Source organism: Pongo abelii, chromosome 5, assembly GCF_028885655.2.
Source record: "Pongo abelii isolate AG06213 chromosome 5, NHGRI_mPonAbe1-v2.0_pri, whole genome shotgun sequence".
NCBI lineage: Eukaryota > Metazoa > Chordata > Mammalia > Primates > Hominidae > Pongo > Pongo abelii.
Genome location: NC_071990.2, coordinates 147,431,131 through 147,453,888, shown reverse-complemented (window position 1 = coordinate 147,453,888; position 22,758 = coordinate 147,431,131). Strand labels below are relative to the sequence as shown.

Below are 22,758 nucleotides of genomic sequence, written 5' to 3'. Positions count from 1 at the left end.
CAGGGCACAGTGGCTCAAGCCTGTAATCCCAGCACTTTGGGAGGCTGAGGCGGGTGGATCACAAGGTCAGGAGATCAAGACCATCCTGGCTAACATGGTGAAACCTCGTCTCTACTAAAAATACAAAAAAAATTAGCTGGGTGTGATGGTGGGCGCCTGTAGTCCCAGCTACTCAGGAGGCTGAGGCAGGAGAATGGTGTGAACCCGGGAGGCAGAGCTTGCAGTAAGCCAAGATTGCCCCACTGCAATCCAGCCTGGGCGACAGAGTGAGACTCCGTCTCAAAAAAAAAAAAAAAAACCTGAAACGATTGACCAAAAAAACCCTTCTGGAACTAATAAGAGATTATAGAAAGGTTGTAAGAGAAGACTAATATATAAAAGTCTATTGCTTTTCTATATACCAGCAATGAACAAGTAGCATTTAAAATTAAAAATGTAATACCATTTACCTTAGCACCCCCCAAAAATGAAATACTTAGGTATAAGTCTAGCAAAATATGTACAATATCTACATCAGAAAAACTACAAAACACTGAAGAAAATATCAAAGAATAAATAAATGGAGAGATACTTCATGTTTGCGGATAGCAAGGCTTAATATTCTCAAGACATTAGTTCTTCCCAACCTGATCTATAGGCTCAGTGTAATCACTAGTAAAATCCCAACACATTATTTTGTGACTATGAACAAACTGATTTTAAAGTTTATATGGAGAGGCAAAAAAAAAAAAAAAAAAAACAACAACCAAGGTAGCCAAAACAATATTGAAGGAGAAGAACAAAGTCAGAAGACTGATAGTATCTAAATTCAAGACTTACTATAAAGCTATAGTAATCAAGACAGTGTGGTATTTGTAAAGGAAAGGACAACTAGATCAATGGAAGGAATAGAAAACCCATAAATAGACCCGCATAAATATAGCCAACTAATCTTTGATAAAAGAGCAAAGGCAATAAAATGAAGCAAAAATTGTCTTCTCAAAGAATGGTTCTGTAACAACTGGACATCCACACACAAATCACTGAATCTATACCCTTCACAAAAATTAACTCAAAATGAATCACAGGCTTAAATTTAAAATGCAGAATTATAACACTCCTTGAAAATAACATAGAAGAAAATCTAGATCACCTTGGGTTTGGCAATGACTTTTTCACTACAGTACCCGAGGCACAATCCAAAACAGAATTGATAAGCTATACTTCATTCAAACTAATTTCTGCTCTGCAAATGCCACTGTCAAGTGAATGAAAAGACAAGCTACAGAATGGGAGAAAATATTTTCAAAACACATATCTGATAAGGAACTATTATCCAAATACATAAAGAATACTTAAAACTCAACAATAAGAAGACAAACAACTTGATTTAAATTGAGCCAAAGACCTTAACAGGTATCTCAAAAAAGGAAATAGATGGTGAATGCATCGGGGAAATGCAAATTGAAACAAGATATTGATACACACCTACTGGAATGGCCAAAATCTAAAACACTGACAACAATAAATGCTGGTGAGGATGTAAAGCATTCATTGTTAGTGGGAATGCAAAATGGTACAGCCACTTTGGAAGACAGTCCAGCAGTTTCTTATGAAACTAAACATACTCATATCTCATGAAATAAATATGAGAGGCATTATTATTTAAGAATAATAAAGCAAACTATTATAATTCAATATTTTTAACTTTTTCCTAAAAATAACAAATAGTTCATTGTAGATGTTTACATTTGTCCCAAAAATGGCATTTCAAGAAATCAGCTATTAGAATGATTGTTTCACAGTAGACTTCTTTTTTATATTGCAACAATTGACAGCTGAGGCTGTACATCCTTCTTCAGCTTCAGCTTGAATATACTAAGTAAAAGACTAGAGGGATGAAGTATGAAAAACCATACTCTTCTAAGAAAGCTAGATTATCTTCTCTTGATTCTTTAATTTTCATTGACTGTCTTCCTGTGTCCTGCCTTAACACTGATAACCTCATCTTAGCCGGACTGAAAACAAGTGACCTATTAAAACTTCCTAATAAAAAATAGCATTCAACAAAAGTTGATTCTACCCCCAAATACATTTTTTTCAGAACTCAGGTATGAAGTTAGAGCAACTTGGGTTCAAATCCAAGCTTCACAACTTATCAGCTGTGTGATATTAAGCAAAGTTGTGGGCTTTGGTCATTCCTCATGAGTAGAAACAGAGATGATGTTACTCGGCATTATGGAATGAATTGTATCTCCACTTCAAAAAATTTGTATGTTGAGGTCCTAACCCCCAGGGCCTTAGAATAATGACTGTGTTTTGAGACAAGGCCTTTAAAGAGGTAATTTAGGTATAATGAGGTCATATTGGTGGACCCTAATCCAATTGGACTGCCACTCTTACAAGAAGAGGAGCTTTGGACACAGACAGGTACAGAGGGAAAACTATGTCAGAACACAGGAAGAAGGCACCATCTATAAGCTAAGGAAAGAGGCCTCAGAAGAAATCAACTCAAAATAAATCAACTTGACCTCAAACTTCTAGCCTCTAGAATTGTGAGAAAAACAATTTCTGTTGTTTAAGCCACCCAGTTTGTGGTACTTTGTTATGGCAGCCCTAGCAAACTAATACACTTGGCAAAGTTGTTTTGTTTTGTTTTTAGTCTAGAAGAGAGTTTTTGTGGAGGTATCTGTATTTAATTCCTGTGGGTGTTGTAGCAAATTTCCATGAACTGAGTGGCTTAGAACCACAGGAATTAATTCTCTCAGTTCTGGAAAGCAGCAGTCTGAAATCAGTTTTTCTGGGATAAAATCGAAGCGTTGCCAGGGCAGCTTCTGGTGCTGATGGTGACATACTCCAAACTTCCTCTGTGGTTACAGTGCCTTTTCTCTTCTGTCTGTGTCAAATCTTCCTTCACCTCTCTCTCTCTCTCTCTCTCTATATATATATATATTTTCTTTCTCGAAGACAGCGTGTGACTCTGTTGCCAGGTTTGCGTTCAGCAGTGCAATCACAGCCCACTGCAGCTTCAACCTCCCAGTCAAGTGATCCTCCTGTTTCATTTTGCCTCTCTCTTATAGTGACACCTGTGACTGCATGGAGGGTCCACCAGGTTAATCCAGGATAATCTCCCCCATCTCATTTTTCCATATAAGATAACATGTACAGGGAAGGATTAAGACCTGATATTTTGGGGGTCATTAATCAGTCTACTATGGTGTGATAGAGGGATGAATTTGGATACTCATCTAATGAATGCAAGTTGCCTTCCTGTGAACCTTGAGTTGGTAATGTTCATGAACAAGATGTTTAGTGCACCTGTTCATTCTGAGATCAGAGAGTGACAAAGAGTAGAAAAGTGAAACTAAAAGTACTGAAACAGTTAAAAAATAGCCGAGAATATTTCCCCCATAGTGACCTCAAATTTGAGCTTTAACTTCCCATTTAAAAGTTTTAGATTTTATATGCTGGAACTGAAGTGTTTTGAATATAAGTAATAGAATACAGATCTGGCCAATCTGTTGGCAACCTTGAAGTGTGTTGACAAATCTTTATATTCACTGTAAGATTTTTGCATACCAGAAATGTTGCCCCTGTCCCCTCTCTACCTTCCCCCATCAATCAGCACAGGCAAAGGCCAGAAGTGACAAGTGATTGTGTACTAGACAAGCTAATGTTTGTGTGGAGAAAGCACTTTTGTCCCCTGAATCTCTGGTGGCAAAGGACCCAGAACTCAAGAAGCAAATCTTCTAGTCTCCTTTAAGCCTTCTCTTCCATAAGTGGCCTCCTCCCCGGAATTGGAAACCACTGTCGGGTACCCACGTCCCTGTTGGCCCAGCGTGAGACTTCTACACCTTTGGCTCTTTGAATGCTACCTGACGTGAACCCTCTGGCCACTTTCAAAAGGAGGTCAGAGGTTGATGGCTCTCATGCTGCTAATAATGTCTGATAATGATAAAACTACGTCCTATTTGTCTAGTATTTTATCATAAAGAGCACTTTGATGTGCAGATTCTCTTTCCAAGGTGTTAGGAAAACAAAAGTAGATAAGACACATTTTCAGCCCTTAAGGATCATTTCAATCCAGTTAATTATAACTCATTTAATCCCAGAAATGTAGAAAGGAGGATAAAAGAGTTATTATTATCCCCATTTTCCAAATGAAGAAGCTGGTTGTTAAAAAATAATTTTCAGAAAAAAGTTAAAGTGTGACTTTCATACACATATAAAAATGAATAGATGTTAAAGATTTTGTTTAACACATTCAGTGAGGGAAGCAGACAGATGTTACAACCATTTCGAAAAAGAAGTCAAGAAGCACAAATTTATATGGCATAAAAGAATGTTGAAATTAATGGCAAATGAAAGCAACTGTTTTTCCCCCTTGGGGATAAAGGTGAGGAAGAGGGAAGTCAATAGAGCTCGTGGCGCACAGGACAGAATTTGTGTGACTATCAGGTAAGTTCAACAAAGAGTTGTAAAATAGCTCCATGGAATCAGATCACCAGAGGAAGGATGCATAAATGCATAGATTTCCAAATAGGGCCTGGATGTGAATCTCAGACTTTCTGACACAAAATTCAGGTTTGTTTCACTCTACCACATTGTCCTAGCTTCTGCAAAAGGTGCTCTTTTGTCACCTTAAGTCAAAGAAAGTTACCAAAAAGAAAAAAAATAGGAAATTAAAGCATAAAAGGTAAACTTGTCAGAGGTTTCCTGCTACTCTGCTTTGTTTAGAAATGCTCACTGAGGCAGCCAGTAAGCCAAGATGCAGCTGAACCCAACTCTTGGAGAGATTGCCCGGGCCTCTGCCCATACTGAGGCACAGCTCCTGAAATGAAGCCAGCTTCAGAATTTACTCAAATGCATGTTGCTTCTTATTGCAGCTGGAATAGTAGCTTGAACTGTGATGGAAATTAAACATCTGCTTCTAAATCCTGACAGGAATCTCCTAAACAGGGTCAAAGGCCACCTGTCTTAGTCAGCTCAGGCTGCCATAACAAAATACCATAGACTCAGTGGAAACAACAGATTTTATTCGTTCATTCATTTATTCATCCATTTTCACACAGTTCTGGAGGCTAGCAGTCCAAGATCAGGATGTCACATGGTTGGGTTCTGGTGAGAACTCTTTTTAGCAACCATCTTTTCATCTACTTCCTATGTCCTCACATGGGAAAGAGAAAGTGGAAGCTCTCTGGTATCTCTTTTTGTAATGGCACTAATCTCACCATGAGGGCCCCATCTTCATAATCTCATCTAAATCTAATATCTCCCAAAGGCCCCATCTCTAAATGTCATAACATTAGGGGTTAGGACTTCAACAGTTGAATTTGCAAGGGGAAATAATTCTGTCTATAGCAATGCCAATATGTGAACTAACTAACAGGCTTAAGTGAGGTACCTGAGATGGTCACAATTATGGGCAAGAAGATGTTCAATCCAAATAATGAAATTATAGCAGTTTACAAAAATGTTACAATTTATGTTTCTGAATGTTCCATACTAGAAATACATAGAAAGGCACCACGGTCTCAAAGTGTGTGTGTGTGTGTGTGAATGTGTGTGTTTATCAATTTTATTTGATAGTTTCAAATTACTAGGCTGAAGAAAGAAGAACATTAGCAAAAAATGATAGTGGCATTAATACATTTGCTCACTACTAATGACCTAAAACATGTGGCAATTCAAAGGGAACAAATAATTATTTCAGTGTAGACTGTCACAGAATCTAGGGCATCATCAAACTTGGTCCCTTTGGGCTTTTTACTTGGAAAGAATGCAGTCTCTCTTTTTTTTAACCTTAGCTTTATTCTCCAAACATTTTAAAATTTAATTCATGGCCTATTATTTTGTTCATAAGCTAAGCGGCTTACCAAAAAAAAAAAAAAATTTTTTTTCTTGTACCAGATTGCTAAATACAGCCTCTTTCGAAGAGGCTTTATTGTTTTGTTGTTGCTATTTTTATTTTTTATTTTTTAATTTTTGATTTTTTATTTCCACAGGTTTTTTGAGAACAGGCGGTATTTTGTTTTCATGACATCACCCCATTCTCACACCCCTGGTCCCTGACAACTGCCATTCTACAGTTGAGAGATTTGGTGATTTGTGAGTTTTTTATTTACTTTAAAATTTTTTTTATTTCTTTTCTATAATCTTTTTCAGTTTACAGGTGTTTGGCACAAGTAAAAATTATGGGGCTTATTCAATAATAAATGTCTCTAAAGAATAAACATTAAGACATCAAAATTAGGGTCTAAATTAAGGAATTGTGAAACATGAAGTATAAAGAAATGAAGTGAGAATATAGATGATAGACCTAAGAGATTTGTCTTAAGTTATGGTCATATGACAAGGAGAGGGGAAGTGATCTAATTTGTCAATAAGATGAAAGAATAAAACACTCACATAAAGAAATGTAAGTTTATATATGATGGTTTGCTTTGCAGGTTTCCTGGGACCACAGCACAAGCCAGACACTCACATGATGGAAATTACTTATGTGGATAAATAATAGATATGCACGTATCACAAGATATTTTAACAAAATCTATTTAGCAACAGTTTGCTAGTAATAAACTATGAATAATCATAATTCTTCATTGACTTGTATCCTACCGAGCCTCGGTCCTGCTTTCTGACAACCAGCACCTTAATGAATTACTAAGGACAGTAGGAAGCAGCCACCAGAAGATGCTGCTTATGAAATTTACCCTCTTGAAAACACTTTGATCATGTCTCTTCCCTAATTACAAACCTTTACTGGCCCCTCTTTGACACTGACAACGTCCTGAACTCCTAAAGAGGGAAAAATTTGTCCTTTATTAACTAGCCCAGTCCATCTCAGACACTCTCCCCTAAAAACTCTGGTCACATTAAGCTCACTGTTGTCTCAACTCCTGTGCACGTTGCATAACCTGTTCTCTTTACTCAGAATGCTCTCCTTCCTCTTTGTCTTCTTAATAACATGGGCTATTGCAAAATGACAACTTACCACTGTCAATCTTATCCAGATCACTTAAAATAGTTGTTTGTTAAAGGAGCTATACCACTTAAACTCATGAAATGTATTGCAATATATCTGCATTCATCCATCCATTCCTTTGGAAACCTGATCTTATTTATGTCTACCCTTTTACAGGCAGGCTTGGTTATGTTCAACATGTTATTCTAAAGATTTTTTGTCCTTGATTAGCTTAAATCAAATCATTGGCAATCAAGTCTCTCATTTTCAAGTCTCACCACAAGTATCATCTAGTCTCTTTTACTAGTAATTCCACAGATCTTCATTCATACGTGGGGTACAGCACTTCCAATGAGATATATAATTGATCTGTTTGCATATCTGTCTCTTTCAGGCTGGATAGAGATTCCTGTATTTGCCTTTGTATCCTCAGCTCTAGTACAGGGTCTCATACATAATTGTTGTTCAATACATGATATCCTTAGATTCAAATTCCTGTCCAGTGACATTGGACACTACACAATTTGCTCTTAATCATTCATTTAATCTTTCAACTAAAATAAACTGAGCATATACTATGTGTCAGACATTGGGAATACAAAGACTAATAATACATCGTGCCTACCTAGTTCTAAAATCCAGAAAAAAGAAGTAATCTTATACCTTGCATCTGAGAGGGTTTTCTAAGACACTCATGAGAATCTGATTTAAAAAAACAGGAAAATAAGGATTGTACCTCTTTGTTAGTCTTACACAGGAAACTGCACTTCACAGACATGAAAATACTGTTTCAAAGATAAATACAGTACCTCATACATTCAGAACAGAGTTTGACAACTGAAACACAGAAGAAATTGTTCAACATCTACTATGTAACTGCCAAGCTCTGTGCAAAATGCTGTGAACGTAAAAACAAGACACAATATTTGCCATTATGTAAACTTGATATGTTTGGGGAAAAGTATACACCCATGAAACTGTTACCACAATCAATGCTATAAACTTAACCAACACCTCCAAAAGTTTCTTCCTCCTCCATTTTTGTTGTTTTGTTTTTTTCTTTTTGGTAAGAGCATTTAACATAAGCTCTACCATCTTAGCAAATTTTAAAATATACAATACAGTACTGTTATTCATAGGCCCCATTTTTGTACAGTAGATATCCAAAATCTACTCATCCTACATAAATGAAACTTTGCAACCTTTGACCAACATTACCCCATTCTCCTACCCCTGGTCCCTGACAACTGCCATTCTACTCTCTGCTTCTATTAGTTTGACTATTTTAGATTTTACATATCAGTCAGATCATGCTGTGTTTGTCTTTCTGCGTCTGACTTATTTCACTTAACATACTGTCTTCCAGGTTCATCCATATTATCACAGATAGGAGAATTTCCTCCTTTTTATGGGCTGAATAATATCCCAGTGTGTGTATGTGTGTGTATCTATATCTACATCTATGTCCATGTATGTGTGTGTGTATATATATATATATATATATATATATATATACATACACATACATAATGTTTTCTTTGTCCATTCATTTGTCAATGGACACAGGTTGTTTCCATATCTTGGCTACTGTGAATAATGCTACAACGAATATGGGAGGATAGGTATCTCTTCAAGATACTGATTTAATTTACTTTGGATATATACCCAGAAGTGGGATCGCTGGATCAAATGGCAATTCTATTTTTAATTTTTTGATAAACCTCCATATTGTTTTCCATAGTGGCTGTACCAATTTACATTCCCACCAACAGTGTACAGAATTCCTTTTCTCTACATTCTCACCAATACGTGTTCTCCTTTTTTTTTTTTTTGTAATAGCCAGTCTAGCATGTATGAGGTGATATCTCACTGTAGTTTTCATTTACATTTCACTAATGACTAGTAATGCTGTATACATTTTCATATACCTATTGATCATTTTGTATGTCTTCTTTAGATAAATGTTGGTTCAGGTCCTTTGCCCATTTTTAAATCAAGTTATTTGTTGTTGTTTTCTATTGAGTTGTAGGTATTAAAGTCTACAAACATTTTTCCCCCATTCCCTAGGTTGCCTTTTCATTTTGTTAATTGTTTTCTTTACTATGCAAAAGCTTTACATTTTATGTAATCCTACTTGTTTATTTTTTGTTTTTTGCCTGTGTTTTTGGTGTGATATCCGAGAAATCATTGCCCAGTCCAATGTCTGCAAGCTTTTTCCTCTATTTCAAGACTTTTATTGTTTCCAGTTCTACATGTAAGTGTTTAATGCATTTTGAGTTAATTTTTGTATATGGGGCCCATTTTCATGCTTTACATGTGGATATTCAATTTTCCCGACACCATGTACTGAATAGATTATCTTTTCCTCATTGTATATTCTTGGCATCCTTGTCAAAGATCAGTTGGCCATATATGTGTGGGTTTATTTCTGGGCTCTCTATTCTGTTTCATTGTCCCATATATCCGTTTTTATTCCAGCACCATACTGTTTTGATTACTGTAGCTTTATAATATGTTTTGATGTAATAGAATATGATACCTCTGGTTTTGTTCTTAGTACTCAAAATTGCTTTGGCTATTTGGAGTCTTTTGTAGTTTCAAGTAAATTTTAGGATTCTTTTTTCTGTTTCTGGAAAATTGCCAGTGGGATTTTGATAAAGATTGCATTGAATCTGTAGATTGTTTGGGGAAGTATGGACATTTTAACAATATCAGTTCTTCAAATCCATGAACACAGAATGTCCTTCTATTTATTTGTATCTTTTAAATTTCACTTCATCAATGTTTTGTAGTTTTCAATGTACAAGTCTTTCACTTACTTGGTTGAGTTTATTTCTAAGTACTTTATTCTTTTAGATACTATTATAAATATTTTTTAAATTTCCTTTATGGATATGTTGTTTAGTATATAGAAACACAACCAATTTTTGCATATTAATTTTGTATTCTGTAATGTAACTTTACTGAGTTCACTTATTAGTTCTAACAGTTTTTTTGTGGCACCTTTAGGATTTTCTACACGTAAGGTCATGTTATGTGCATGATATAAGATAGTTTTACTTTTCCTTTCTGGATTGCTCTTGCTAGGCCTTTCAATACTATATTGAATAGATGTGGTGACAGTGGACATCCTTGCCTTTTTCCAGGTCTTAGAGAAAAAACTTTCAGGTTTTCACCATTGGGTATGATAGTTGTAAGAAATACACTTTTAATTCATTAACTATAAATGCCTGCTTCAAAATGATGTTAGCAGTATAGGCAATTATATTCATATAAAATTTAAATTTAGATTATAAAAAGCTAATTGTTGTCTAGAGATTAATGTAAGTTAAACAAAAACCCACCTTAGACACCATTAATGTATATGTAAAACATACTCACATTTGCCACTCAGAAAGAACAGAGATAGAATTCAATTTAAGACCCAAAGCACTTCCTCCTCTTCTTGCCATTCCAACACATTCTGCTACTCTTTTTCATCATGGTATCTACAGCCCACAAAGCTGCTTGGGTATTGTTACAACAGCTTCACAGCTTTTTATATTGGTTTGAAATCAGAAACAACATAATTTAGAAGCAAATTCAGTAAATTTTCACTATCATTTACTCATTCTAACTGAAGTCTTGCTGCTGCTTGATCTGTGACTTTTACAATGGTTGCCGTTTTATTTCTTTGTTTTTGCATTACAAATTTATTTTATTATTTGAAATTGATGCATTCTAACATTACCTTTTGTAAAGCAGACAATTTTATTTCTGATTTGCTGTCAATATCTCCACTCATCGATTTGTCTACATGGATAAGTTATTCTGAACATAATAATGACATATAGTTCAATGTGCAATTGAACTATAAAATCTTTAATTGATGTCTAGTGCCATATTAAATAAAAATCAATGATTTGTCAATCATTTGAACATTTGAGCAGTTTAACACTTTCTAAAATAAATATAGATCAATTAGAGACATGTAACAACTAAACTTCCAGAGAAAATTACAATTAATATCACAGGTTAATTGGGTGAGATTGAGTTGTTAACATTCTATTCAATTTAAAATTGGGATTCATTTCTTCAAAATTGGTTAGACATACATTTTGTTTTTATCATAGATCATCTATAAGTACATGTACATACAAAGATCTCCCAAGGAAAAGTTTTGGGTTGTTTTGCATGCGTTGTATTTTTTATACTATCCAGAATACTTAGTCCATAATAATCAAAAGCATATTTGTTAATATCAAACTATCACTTTAATATGATACGAATTACATAAAAATACAGACTAATGAGAAAAGCAAAGTCAAGATCAACCACAAGTAAGTCCATTTCTGTCCGCCCAGTCATGAAGAGCCATGAAATCTAAAGTACCATATCACTCCAGTTCTCTATGCCTGTTGAAAGTATGCCAGGTTATTCTTTCATCCAGCATTAGCATTTTGAACCTTTAAGGTTTCTGTAGTTCTGTGACATATTTATTGAATATTGAAGAGGAAGAAAGGCTCAGCAGAAAACCATTGTTGTTTTAAGTTTTACTGATGTATAATTCACATTTAATCCACAGCACATATTTAAAATGTTAAATTTGGTAAGTTTTGACATCCATGAAACCATCACCACAGTCAAGATAATGAACATATTCATTACCCCAAAAAGTTTCCTCATGCTTCTTTGTAATCCCTCTCTCCTTTATTTTCCTCTACTCATTCCCCTCTTCCCAACCAGATCTGCTTTTTATCACTGGAGATTATTTTACATTTTCTAGAAGTCTGTATAAATGGAATCAAACAACATGCACTTTTTTTGGTTTGGCTTTTTTCAGTAAGTATATTTATTTTAAGATTCATCCAAATTGTTTCATATATAAATCTTTTTAAAAAATTATATTGCTAAGTAACTTTCCATTTATGGCCTTACCACAATATATTTATTCATTCATCTGTTGATGTTTATGTTATTTTCACTTTCTGACTATTACAAATAAAATGGCTATGAGCATACATGAATAAGTCTTTGTGTAAACATAAGCCTTCTTCCCCCTTAGGTAAATTCATAGGAATAGAATGACTGGATTATATGGTAGGTGTGGTGACCTTTTTAAGAAATTGCTAAACTGTTTTCCAAACTCTATACCATTTTAAATTTCCACACACAAAAATGTATGAATGTTCCCGTTTCTTCACATCCTCACCAACTCTTAGTATAGTCATTCCTTAATTTTAGACATTCTACTAGGGCTATAGCGGTATCACATCGTGGTTTTGATTTGCATTTCCCTGTAACTAATGATATTGTATGTCATATCATATGCTTCTTTGCCATCCATATATCTTTGGTGGAAGGTCTGTGCAAATATTGTACACACGTTTTAATTGTGTTGTTTGATTTCTTATGGTTGAGTAAAAGTGCACTTCTTGCAAGCAAAATATAGTCTTTTTTTTTATTTCTCCTCTGACAATCTCTGCCTTTTATTTGGGGCAGTTACAATATTTACATTTAATGTGATAGTTGATATTGTTAGGCCTAGGTCTGTCACCTTGCCATTTGTTTTTGCTCTGTCCCATGTGTCCTTTGTTCCCCCTTTTCTCTTTTCCCCCTTTTCAGTTACAATATTTACATTTAATGTGATAGTTGATATTGTAAGGCCTAGGTCTATCACCTTGCTGTTTGTTTTTGCTCTTTCCCATGTGTCCTTTGTTTCCCCTTTTCTCTTTTCCAGTCTCTTTTGTATTAATTATATTTTTAAAATTCTTTGTTTATTAGATGTAGTTATTTTGATGTGATTTGTGTCATTGTTATTATTGCTCCTGTTTTAGTGGTTGCTTACAGCATATTACTAGCTTACCATTGTCTATCTTCAAGCAATATTATACCACTTCATGTAAAGTACAAGAGACTTACACTAGTACATTTCATTTTTCTCCTCCTAGTCTTCATGTTATTGTTGATATACATTTTACTTATTTACTTTTTATAAATTTCAGAATGCATTGTAATTTGTTTTAATAGTCAGCTATCTTTTTAGAAGATATAACTATAAAGGAAAAAATGTTAGGTATTTACTCTTAGGGTTATCGTTTGTGGTGCTTACCATTTCTTTGTGTAGATCCATAATACCATGTGATACCATTTGTCTGACTGAAGGACATATTTTAACATTTCTTGTAGTGATGATCTGCTAGCTATAAGTTCTTCCAATTTCACTATTAAAAAAATGAGCTATTTTACTAGGTCTAGCAGTTTAAAGGTGTTTTTCCTTTCAGCACTTTAAGGATGTTTCTCTCTTGTCTGCTCACTTACATTGTTCCTGTTGAGAAATCTGTTATACATATCTTTATTCCTGTATGGATAGTGTTTCTTTTTCCTTGAGCTGCTCTTAAGATTTTCTCTTTATCACTGGTCTTGAACAATTTGTTTATTGTGTCTTGGTGTTGTTTCTTCATTTTTTTTGTATTTATAGATTTTAGTTGTCTCAAATTTGGAAATATTTTGGCCATTATTTTTCTATCCATTCCCCCTACCACTTGGCACTCAGGAACTCCAACTACATCTGTAATGGGCCACTTGAAGTTGTTTCACAGCTCTCAGATGCTCTGTTAAGATTTTTAAAATTTGTTTTAGTCTCTATGACTCAATTCTGATAGTTTCTATTGCTGTGTCTTTAAATTCACTAATCTATGGCCGGGTGCGGTGACTCATGCCTGTAATCCCAGCACTTTGGGAGGCCGAGGTGGGTGGATCACGAGGTCAGGAGATCGAGACCATCCTGGCTAACACGGTGAAACCCCGTCTCTACTAAAAATACAAAATAAAAGTTAGCTGGGCGTGGTGGCGTGCGCCTGTAGTCCCAGCTACTCCAGAGGCTGAGGCAGGAGAATGGCGTGAACCCGGGAGGCAGAGCTTGCAGTGACCCAAGATCACGCCACTGCACTCCATCCAGCCTGGGCGACAGAGCAAGACTCCGTCTCAAAATAAATAAATAAATTCACTAATCTTTTCTTCTGCAATGTCTAACATATCATTAATCCTATCTAGTGTGTTTTTTAATTTCACTAGTTGTAGTTTTTATTCCTAAAATTTTAATTTGAATATTTTGATAAGTACTATGTCTCTACTTAATTTTGAAGGACATGGAGTATATTTATAATACCTTTTAAATATCTTTGTCTGTTATTTCTAATGTGTGAGTTCTGTGTCAGTTTTAATTGATTGATTATTCTACTTATTAAGGGTCATGTTTCCTTGCTTCTTTGCATGCCGGAATATCTTTCGCTGGAGGAAGACATTGTGAGTTTTACCTTTGTGAGTGCTGGGCATTTTAATATTCCTATAAATACAGTTGAGCATTGTTCTGAGATGCAGTTAAATTACGTGAAAACAGTTTGATTTTGGGGGATCTCACTTTTATGATTTGATAGACATGTCAGAAGCAGTGCTAGGTAAAGGTCTAATTATTTCCCACTTACTCAAGAGGTAAGACCTTCTTGAGTACTCTACACAGTGCCCTATGAATTACGAAAATTTCCACTTTGGCTGGTGAAAATACGAACTATTCTCAGCGGTTGCGAATGTCAGGCACTGTTCTTTCTGATTCATTCAGGTAATGTTTTTCCTGGCCTCAGGTAGTTTTCTCACATGTGAGCACTGACGGGTACTCTGCTATAAGTCAGGGTTTGTTCGCTGCCTATGTCCTGGATTCCTTTTTGGTGCATCTCTCTTTTTGTAAACACTCTGTCTTCTGAACTCCAGCTACTTGGGCATCCTTGGATCCTTAGTTCCCTGTTCTCAACCTAGGGAATCTGCTGGAATCTACCAGTGATCCCCACCCCTGTGTCATAACCTGAAAATGCTCTTAAGGAAGTAATCTGGGGCAAACATAATGTTCATCTTGTTTGTTTTCTCTCTCTGTGGTATCACTCTCCTGCACTGCCTGATAGCCACTGTCCAGAAAACCATTGTTTCATATATTTTGCTGGATTTTTAAATTTGTTTCAAACAGCATGATAAATCCATTCTTGTTTTTCCATTTTTGCCAGAAAGCAGTCACTGTCACAAAATTTTGCAGCCAAAAAAACAAAACAAAACAAAACAGAACAAAACCTTGTTTGTAGAAATCTTATTTATCCCTTTCTAGATTTTTAGAAATATTTTCTATTTAACATGTTGCTTCAGTGTGAATGTTTGGATACTCCTCAAATCTGTATGTTAGAATCCTCTTTCTCACAGTGATGGTATCAGGAGGAGGGCCTTGTGAGAATACTACTAATTGCCTTCTGGCAACACTGCCATTTGAAAGATAATAATAACAACAACAATAATAAATGGATATTGAATGCTTGCCATAATGAGATACAATCAGACTCATAAATCCAGCTCAGAGACTAGGCTATTTAGTGCCTACTTGACAAAAAGGGCTGATTAGTAATAATATTAGTTAATGCTAAAAACATATATTATCCACCAGACATTATTGTAATTCTTGACATATATTTACTAATATGATCTCTATAATTACTCTATGGGAATGTTGTGTTTCTATATTCATTTTATAGGTGGGGTAACCAAGGCATCGAGAAGTTATTTCTCTAAGGTCGCTCACCTAGTAAATGACAGAACCAAATATGAGCCCAGCAGTATTATTCCAGAGTCCTCCTCTTATAATAATCTCTCTCAATTAGCCTTTAAATTTGTTTAAAAATGAAAATCAGGGATTATCACAGCTCTGTGCATGTAGGAGTTCAATTTTTCTCAGAAGATGCAAAGAAAATCTCTGAACTATTTTTGCAGCAGTACTCATATATGCATGCAGAGAGAATATTGGGTATAGCCCAATATTCTGTCATTAAGTTCTCTTGCCAAAGTTCTTTAGTCTGTTTTAGGACAGAAATGATTGCAAAATGCTGAGTGGTGGATTGTTCATTTAGTGCTGTCTGATAAAATGTTCTGTGATGATCTAAATGTTTCTATCTGTAGCATCCAATAGCCAGTAGACATTCATGGGCATTGAACCCTTGAAATGTGAATAGTGTAACTGAGAAATGAAATTTTTAATTTAGTTTAACTTTAGTTAAATTTAAATAAAACAGTCACAGGTGGCTAAATGTTACTGTATTGAGCAGAGTAGATCTATGATAGAGAAGTTTCCACTTGTCATCACAAAGGCCAGCACAAAAAAGCTTTTGTAAGATACTAATTAAAACCTATGAGAACCAAAATAAAGCTCTTCTAGCCACTCTCTATGATTTCATTCCACCCACTCTTCCTCTTCCCTCTTCCCTGCCAGACAAAACACACACAACATAAACACACGCATAACACACATAGACACAGACTCTCTCTCTCTCTGTCTCTCTCTCTCTCTGTCTCTCTCTCTCTCTCTCTCTCTGTCTCTCTCTCTATCACATCAGAAAAATAGTTATTTCCTGAGTAGTATGTCCTGGACTTCCGTGTTGACCAGGACTTGCTACTGTTGTTTTCTTTGCCTGAAATGCCCCTCCCCACTAGCCTTGCAAATGTCTCCTTCCTTTTCAAAATCTCATCTTTCCTTTCTTGGTCCCCTGAGTCCCCTTAACAGAATTGATTGTCCCTGTGTTCCTAGGTGTGATGGTTAATTGTATGCATCAACTCGCTTGTGCCATGGTGTGCTCAGAGTAAACATTATTTCTGGCTGCGTCCATTGGGGTATTTCCACATGAGATTAGCATTTCAATCAGTGGATTCAATAAAGTAGATGGTTGTCACTGGTATAGGTTGGCATCAACCAACCTGTTGAAGGCCCAAATAGAACAATAACAAAAAAAAAAAAATGGAGGAAGGAGGAATTTTTCCCCTTTGCTTCCTGCCTGATTGCCTGAGCTGAGATATCAGTCTTCTCCTGCACTTGAACTGAGATTTACACCTTCCGCTCCCCTGGTTCTCAGGCCTTCAGAATTGGACTGGAATTATACCACTGGCTTTACTGGGTCTCCAGCTTTCAGATTATGAGACTTTTCAGCTTCCATAATTGTGGGATCCAATTCCTCATAATTTCTCTCTCTCTCTCTCTGGAGAACTCTGACTAATACACTAGCTATAAATGACCTCTGTGATTTAAAATTAATTTTTTATCAACTGAGGATGGATTGCTGGATTAGTAAAAAAAAGAGAATGGGGACTAGAAGACCATAATCCAAACTGATTTCACAGAACTGCACAGGGCATGAAATGTCCCTGGTAGCACGTCAACCAATCATGTTTTGTAACAATCTCGGCTTTGCTCCAATTATTCAAAAGATGATTAGTACCTATTACTTTTGACAGTGTTGCTATATTTCCTTCAGTTTAGCAATGAGAATTTGTGTTACAAATGCACCTCATTATCTTGCATAAAACATAGAACTTCCAGTTTGGGGCTTTTTAGTAGAAAACAATGGCACGCAGGATACTGATATTACTCCTGTGAATGAGTTAACTTCAGGAGCCCAACTTTACTCTGATGCTATTCAATATGCCCAAGGTATCCCCATAGTTTGCAAGGATAAGGCAGACTACAAAAGAAATCTTTAAAGGGCCTTCCAAGAAAAGTGTAAATATTAAATTTGAGTATCTCTCACTACTTATGGGAAGTCAAGATGCACCCCTCAGATAAAAAGAATTTGCTATTCACCTGGAGTAGTGCAGTCAGTTAAGAGCCTCCTGCTCTAGTGCCCTCAGAAGACTGGATAGCTCCCAGCCAATGTCTGGGTATGATGTACCAGGGCCTAGCCATCTGCCCCTTATGCAGAGCTCCTCCTCTGTCAATGTTTGCACCAGAGCTCTCTTTTGCTTGGCTGAGGTTTTGTCAGTACTATACTTATTGCCCTTTGAGGCTAGTCATATCCAATCCTCCTTCCTTCCTATTCTCCTTTCCACAGGGGTCAGACTTACAACACAGTCTGAGTCTTTCCCTGTCTATTCCTACTCCCTTTTCCCCTTTATCTTTCACTGGAATTACTCTTGATTAATTTCTTGCTCTTCTAATTACATTTTGGTGTCTGTTTCCCAGGAGACATAAACTCATATAATTAGATCCAATTTTAGAAACAGGAATCAGGCCTATAGAAGCACAGGACTTGCCTCCCTGGCCTCTCCATCTGCTTCTAGGTTGAATCAGGAAGAGGAACATATATTGTTTATTAGTTTTTATTCATTTTTTCTTTAAAAGTTGGTCTCTTGTGGAACTGTGTTCCAGAAACAGAAATAGGTTCAGCTACTGCCAAGAACTTTTTCCCCTATTTGATTCATAAAGTAAAAGAAGTAATAGGTCACTGTAACTGGCAAAGTGGGATTATCTAGTTTTGCTATGCCAGTAAGAACGAATTAAGACAATTTTTTTCCAACAGGAACATACATAAATATAAACCCATATAAATGTGTATAATTTTTCTATTGCCTAGAAAAAATCTATAATTCTTTTTCTTAGCATATATGCTTCCCACTAGACCAAACACAAATTTGAAAAGAAAAAATATTCAGGAACTGTCTCCTTTTTGAAAAATATATGAAATAGTTATGCTTAGGCCAATCAAAAGAAAAACCCTAAATTCAAATGCAGAATTATCTAAATTCTTTGGCTTATTGTAGACACAACTAGAACATCCTGATATTCAGAAGTTTGGCTTTGTAGAATGATGATACCTCAATTAAATCTAACCATACTGTGGAAATTTAGATTATACTTGGTAGTAAATCATAATTCTGTGAAGACATTACAAAGCTTATAAAACTATATGTTTTTTTCACATACTAAAATAAGTAAGAAATCAGTTTAAACTTATTTGAACTCCTTTTCTGAAAGGACCTTTAGAGGTTGTTTTTAAGCCACCACCAACACTGGCTTTATTGTTTTAAAGCTATTTATCAGCATTTAATGGAAAAAAATGGAAAACAGAGTGACCTGTATTGCTTACAAATTACCTCTAAATTATTTAGTTTATTTTTAAAGGTAAAATCCCTCCTCAAATAACAAATATCCATCATATATATCTTTATCACCCCTGAGAGGCTGTAAATAAATACTGGCAGATTATAAAGACTTGTTAACGAGGAATTACACACCAGTAACTCCAAGACAGACCTGGAGGACATAAAGTTCCACAACATGACCAGATCAAGTGGTGAAAGATCAAAAGCCAAAGTGAGGGGCTCGGGAGAGATCCCAGGACATCTGGGTGCTAAACCTGCCTCTGCCATCTTGGAGAAGTTCTTGAATTTTCCGGGCCATTTTCTCACTCAGACTGTGAGAGGACAGGTTTTGAGGATGTCTAAAGTTCATTCCTGAATTAGCAAGGCTACTTCCCTTAGATAAGAAGAGCCAGGGGTGAACCATAAATATTTCTCCAAGGTGTAAAGTTGGAGCATAAAGAAAAACCTAAGCAGTCTTTCCCTCCATCTTCTCACAGATTGATTTAGAAAAAATTAATCTTCAAGTACAAATGAAAAGATGTTTAACTAGTCATAAAACCTGCAAGTGTGATTAAATGGAAGCAAGCAGTTGAACACAAATTGGGATGCTTTGCACCCTTCTCAATCTTTAATCTGCCCTTTACCCACCAGATTCAGGGCCTCCACCAGAGGGGTCATTAAAGACCTAGGGATTACAACAGAAGGTTTCTAGTAAGAAGGCTCTTAGTTTTTCCCTACAGTATGCTTGCATGCACATGCTGGTCAAATAAATTCAGCCCATTTGACTAAACAGCATATTTCTCTTACCTTTTTTTTTTTTTTTTTTTTGAGACAGAGTCTTGCTCTGTTGCCCAGGCTGGGATGCAGTGGCATGATCTCAGCTCACTGCAACCTCTGCCTCCCAGGTTCAAGCAATTCTCTTGTGTCAGCCTCCCAAGCAGCTGGGACTACAGGTGCATGACATCACGCCCAGCTAATTTTTGTATTTTTACATATTTCACCATATTGGTCAGGCTGGTCTCGAACTCCTGACCTCAGCCGATCTACCCACCTCGGCCTCCCAAAGTGCTGGGATCATAGACGAGCCACCGGGCCTGGCTTAGAATGTTTATCTTCTGAGCTACTATTTTAAACACATAGAATAGAACTTTTCCATTTCTAAGACCACATAAAATAATATTCTCTTTTAATCTGGAAGACATATCACTATCATCGTTGATAGAGCATCTACTCAGTTACACACCTGATTTTCAAAAGTCAAACCCATGTTGCGATCATTACACAAGAAAGGAATTGAAGATAGGGAATACTGAAGATGTGGAATATTATCTCTGAAGAAACCTAGATTAAACTTTGTATGTCATATTCATTTTCGTCAAATTATAGGCCTTTAATAATCCAACTGGAACACAGCTGGGAGTGTCCTTCTCATTAATCTAGGTCTGATGATATGTGCAAAGCCATACTATTGAAGGGAAGAAATAAGAAGACTGGCAATCGAAACATAATAAACGAAGTGCCGTAAGAAGAAATACCTAAAATCCAGTTTGAGGAGATGAAGAACGCAAGATAGGAATGGGAACCTGAACAATGAGGGGAGTAGCTAGATTTTGGTGGGGTTTGGAGGAAAGGGGAGAACACTGGGTCAGAACAGTATTTATAAAGGTTCCAGAAGCACAAGAGATCAGAAAGTATTTAGGACTAAGTATAGAGTTTGGGAGAATGGGAGCAGATAATGATGAATAGAAAGATTGGAGAGGCAAGTGGGACCAGATCATGATGGAAGGACATGTTCCTTGAAACTCCATTTCCAAACACTTTTCGCCTATATTCTGAATCTTCATTTTATCTCCACAACAAACATGCTTAGGAAGCATATTGTCATTTTCTTTTTTTTAATTTTTTTTTAAGACAAGGCCTCATTCTGTCACCCATGCTGGAGTGCAGTGACATGATCGTAGCTCACTGTAATTTCACACCTCTTGGTTCAAGTGATAGATCCTCTCACTTCAGCCTCCCAAGTAGCTAGGACTACTGGCGTGAGTCATCACACCCAGCTTTTTTTTATTTTTTTATTTTTTTGTAGAGACAGGGTGTTGCTATGTTGACCAGGTTATACTGACATTTTTATAAAAGTAAAATGTAAAAGTACTTTTTAATAAAAGTAAAAAGTAAAAGTAAAGTGATTTGCTAACATTTCTTTAACAAATGTGCTCTATATTCTATTCATAATACTGTCTCCTGTATATTAAAATGTTAAAAGGTTGCTGGGAGGAATGTTGATAGCAAGTGTTCTCTTGCCATTCATTCTGCAACTCACAAGTTCCTCCTAAGCCACACACTTCCACACCCATCTGCATCACCCATTAGAAAATTCATCCATGGCTTTTATAGGATTTAAGCCTTAGACTGATTCCCTAGGGGGTCGTTGGCAGAAATAAAAAGTGACTCATTGGACAGAATTAGCATCCTGGGATTCTTGCTTCTATTTTTAATGGTATTAGATCCAGAGAATTCAAGTTATTAATGACAAACTTCATGGGCAAGTTAACCAAGTAAGAATGACAAACAAAATTTTCTCTGGAGTATAAATTGCACAATCACCAACAACTTGGCAAGGTGTTAGGAGCAAAATTTGTACAACAGTTGAGTAGCGTGGTGACTTGGCAGTCCTCTCCATATGAGTGACTTGTCACTGGCTGTGACATATACTAAGCTAAATCTAGACAGAAGAGGCTTTTAAGTAATATAAAATTGATAGTTGAACTCTGACTGGGTCTTAGCATTTATTTCTCATTTGTCCAAAATTCATTTTTTCAGTCAGATGAAACAATGCCCAAGACATTGAAAGTCAATATGTGTTGAAAACAGGATTATCAATTTTTGATCAAGTAAAATCCGTGTTTTATGTTTTCTCAATTCTTCCTAGGCACTCTTGAGTTGAGAAGCATAAACAGTATTGAAAATAATGAGTTAAAAAAAAATCTAGGACACAAATCCAGATATTCAGTTTTGTTGCGATTTCTTACAGTGATCTGTACTCCATGGCATAGTTTAAACATATCACAGTTTTGCTACTGGAAGCCTGGTAAGCTTCCCATCTAGACAAGGTTTTGGAAATCATATAATGTATTAGGCAAAATATGACTATATGATACTATATTTTAATTAAAGATTAATAGGCATATTAGAAGTTTCTCAAAGTTAGGCTAGAAATATATCTCAAATTACCCTAAGCAAACAGACAGAAAGGAGGAAATTTATCATCTTAAGTTAAGTGGGCAGTCTGTCATGAGTCAGGTACAAATAGATTGAGGAGACCATGCAATGTCATCAGGCTCTCTTCTTCACCTCTGGATCTGCTTGCCTTGATGTGCTCTTCATTCATAAGTTGATATTGTTAGGTTTTGGGTCCCCATCCAAATCTCATCTTGAATTTTAATCCCCATAATCCCCGTAATCCCCATGTGTCAAGAGAGAGACCAGGTGGAGGTAGTTGAATCACTGGTGTGGGTTCACCCACGCTGTTCTTGTGATAGTGAGTTCTCATGAGATCTGATGGTTTTATAAGGTGCTCGTCCCCCTTCGCTCAGCACTTCTCCTTCCTGCTGCCTTGTGAAGAAGGTGCCTTGCTTTCCCTTTGACTTCCACCATTATTGTAAGTTTCCTGAGGCCTCCCAAGCCATGCTGAACCTCTTTCCTTTATAAATTACCCAGTGTCGGGCAGTTTGCTATGGCAGTGTGAAAACGGACTAATATATAGATTTTCCAAGTCTTGGCAAAACAGTGCCTCTGAGCTCCATTATTCTTACAGCTGCAGATTACAGTGAAAGCAAACACTGCTCATCCTGGCAATTAGAATTACAACCTGATTTGAGCTACCTGCCCATCCT

General features: G+C 36.1%; 1 long non-coding RNA gene across 1 annotated transcript in view; it reads right to left on the bottom strand.

The window, feature by feature from the left end:
* Positions 1–22,758, bottom strand: part of LOC103891017 (uncharacterized) — a 61,340-nt gene that overhangs the window by 9,430 nt on the left and 29,152 nt on the right. The gene's annotated exons all lie outside the window — the stretch shown is intronic.